Source organism: Clinocottus analis, unplaced genomic scaffold (genome assembly GCF_023055335.1).
Source record: "Clinocottus analis isolate CAN_PGR_092001 unplaced genomic scaffold, fCliAna1.0.p SCAF_83, whole genome shotgun sequence".
Taxonomy (NCBI): Eukaryota; Metazoa; Chordata; class Actinopteri; order Perciformes; family Cottidae; genus Clinocottus; species Clinocottus analis.
Genome location: NW_027176244.1, coordinates 28,902 through 32,500, shown reverse-complemented (window position 1 = coordinate 32,500; position 3,599 = coordinate 28,902).

The window sequence follows — 3,599 nt, the reverse complement described above, 5'->3', positions numbered from 1 at the left end:
GCAGTGCATGTTGTACAGTGCATGTTGTGCAGTGCATGTTGTACAGTGCATGTTGTACAGTGCATGTTGTGCAGTGCATGTTGTACAGTGCATGTTGTGCAGTGCATGTTGTACAGTGCATGTTGTGCAGTGCATGTTGTACAGTGCATGTTGTATAGTGCATGTTGTACAGTGCATGTTGTGCAGTGCATGTTGTGCAGTGCATGTTGTACAGTGCATGTTGTACAGTGCATGTTGTACAGTGCATGTTGTGCAGTGCATGTTGTGCAGTGCACGTTGCTGTGTGGTTCCTGTTCCTCGCTCTGTTAGTTTTATTTAAACTAAATGAGCGATGAGGTTCTGCTCAGGAGGAAGGACGCAGAGCTGCGCAAAACACTCGAGCCGGGGCTAAAGAGGCCTAGGCTGGATTATACTCTGAGTATGGCCAATTTACACCCCTCAGATTACACCACCATGATATCAGTGTTGAATGACATACACAAGAATTACATCATTTTACAACTTTTTATTGGGGGGTTCATCTTTGTCAGGTAAGTTAGGTGAGAAAGCTGCCTGACTGTCAAACATATACTTTTATTACTTCAACCAGATAAACTGAAACAATATTAGACTTCCACAAAGATCAAAGATTATACGTCCTGAAACGAGCAAGTCCCACAGTATAAATGTTCAAAGTTAAACACTGATAACATCCAAATTATCATGCTTTCCTAAAGATAAAGTGCATGCTCTGTTGATGACTGCAGATTAAAGCTTGTGGGATGAGGCCTAGGACAGTTTATAACCAGGTATTCTCTTCCTGGGACAGTTTATAACCAGGTATTCTCTTCCTAGGACAGTTTATAACCAGGTATTCTCTTCCTAGGACAGTTTATAACCAGGTATTCTCTTCCTAGGACAGTTTATAACCAGGTATTCTCTTCCTAGGACAGTTTATAACCAGGTATTCTCTTCCTAGGACAGTTTATAACCAGGTATTCTCGGCCTATTACAGTTTATAACCAGGTATTCTCTTCCTATTACAGTTTATAACCAGGTATTCTCTGCCTAGGACAGTTTATAACCAGGTATTCTCTTCCTATTACAGTTTATAACCAGGTATTCTCTTCCTATTACAGTTTATAACCAGGTATTCTCATCGTAGGACAGTTTATAACCAGGTATTCTCTGGCTGGGGGTTCATTTGGCTGTTACACAGTTTTTCTTGGCTGGAAGCGGCCACATGGAAGATGAGATGAAGGCCTCGTTTCTGCCGCTTTGGATTGAAGTCAGGAAACAAAAATATGAAAACTTCCAGTGGCGGCACATTCCCGGCTGGTGACATAGTAAACATGAAGAGTCTAAAGTAAACCAGAGGCTGAAGATAGAAGATAGCCGTGTTATTCTGACCTCTGAGTTCCTGCTGGCCGTTACACATCGCACCTTTGTTGCACCAAATCAGTAAAAACAAATGAAACACTCTGATTTCTTCAACCGTTGCTCTTCGTCTGATCTTTTCACAGAGGCTGTCGACAGGACGCCGGCTTTAAAGTCACTTTGTTGAAGAAACATCTTGTGCGTTTGAATTCACTCTGTGGAACGTCCACATTCTGCATCTCCTCCACAACACAGAGTACACAACCCCGTTTGCACTGCAGGAAAACTCTTTTTTCATAACAGGAACTGTGGAAATTTCTGGCACAACAGCCATCAGTCTGCCACGAGACATCGTACCGGAGATGCTGAAGGTCGTAGGCTTGATGTGCTTCTGCTCAACAACAGACGACCAATGACCGATGCCTTGTGTGTCACGTTGTGTTTCTAGTTTAACGTCACCTGTACACACATTGCACGGTGCGTGCCGCACACTGACAACACAGCGTCAACGCAACAGGAAGAAGAAGCTTCTTCATGGCCGAAGAGAGGACGCTCGGTGTTCCTTCACACTGAAGTCTCCATCGTGGTCAAGTTTCCTGAGCCGGGGGCAAAGTTCACTGCGGGCAAAGTTACCATCAGGGCAACACAACACAAGCACTGCCTCGACTAACTCGTGGAGTTTCAAAGCAACACCAACAGAATGAATCTTAAGGAACGATATGTTCCGTATGGAGGAGCCGGATGCCTCACACATTAATACCTCCTGGTGTTGGAAGACAGAACCTCAGCTCACAGCGCGTTGAGGTCACTGAGAGGTCACGAGGCTGAAAACAAAGTGATGATCTGGGTCATCGGGACATTCCTACACACATGCACGCGCTCTTCTGGGTGACATTCACCATCTGCAGAGGGTTTTTGAATGATAGTCTACGGGACATGTGTGTGTGAATGTGTGAGTGCGTGCGCGCGGGTGGCCATGTGACAGGTCCTTCCAGAGTGGTCCAGCCTCCTTTCCTTTCTTCTCCTTCTTCTTTTGGGCTCCTCTGCAGCGCGCGCGGATCGTGTTACTGGCTACTGTGCACGCGCCGCTGAGCCCACCGCCTCTGCGCCAATCACAGCCCGCCTGCAACCAGCGCGCACATGTACGCGCCTTTGCACGGAACGCACAGACCCCGACGTGCACGTCGATCCATCGCCCCGGTTCTCCGCTGCCTGCCCCCCCCCTCCCCCCCACCCCCACCCACCACCACCACCACCCAGCAGACACCGCGCGGCGCTGAATGCGCCAACATGAGCGGCAGCTCCGGTGCCATCTGAACACCCGCTACGCACGACTGACCCGGAACCAGAGAGAGAGAGAGAGAGAGAGAGAGAGAGAGAGAGAGAGAGAGAGAGAGAGAGAGAGTGAGCGGAGTCAGAGAGAGAGAGATAGAGAGAGAGAGAGAGAGAGAGAGAGAGAGAGAGAGAGAGAGAGAGAGAGAGAGAGAGAGAGAGAGAGAGTGAGCGGAGTCAGAGAGAGAGAGATAGAGAGAGAGAGAGAGAGAGAGAGAGAGAGAGAGAGAGAGAGAGAGAGAGAGAGAACCATCTTCTCTCGCAGCCCATCTTCCGTTTCGTTTTGGCCGCAGCGCGAGTCGTTTCTTTCGGCATCTTTTCTCTTTTTTTTCACCCTTCTCCTCCTCTTCCTCCTCCTCCTCTTCCTCCTCCTCCTCTTCCTCCTCCTCCCGGTCTTACTGCATCCCCCCTCCGTTATTGTCGGTCTCCCGGTTGAAAGGAGAAAGCGGTCGTGATTTTTGTGGAAATACATTTTGGCATTTATCTCATTTTATTTCCCTGCTGAGTGTCGGTCGCGCGCAGTTGGTGCGCGCTTCGGCAAATTCCGGTGAATGGTGGATTTGGCAAACATGGAGACCGTGGAGAAGGAATGCGGGGCCCTCGGGGGTCTATTCCAGGCCATCGTCAACGACATGAAGGTAAATGAAAGCTTGTGTGTTTTTCACTGGATCCGTGAACGCGGCTAAACGCACGCGCTTCTCCCTGAGCATGAGCAGGATGGAGCCGCGGACTCGGTCTGTCTGTCTGGAAACGCTGCTCTCCCGTTGCAGCAGGACTCTGATGCTGGTGGCATCGGACCGGCAGCGTGGAGCCGCGAGACTGACAGTGTGCAGCGGTTGTTGGTGCGATTCCCCCGTCCCCCCAGAATATTGGCTGCGCATCTAAAGGCAAATGCATCAGACACTTAACGT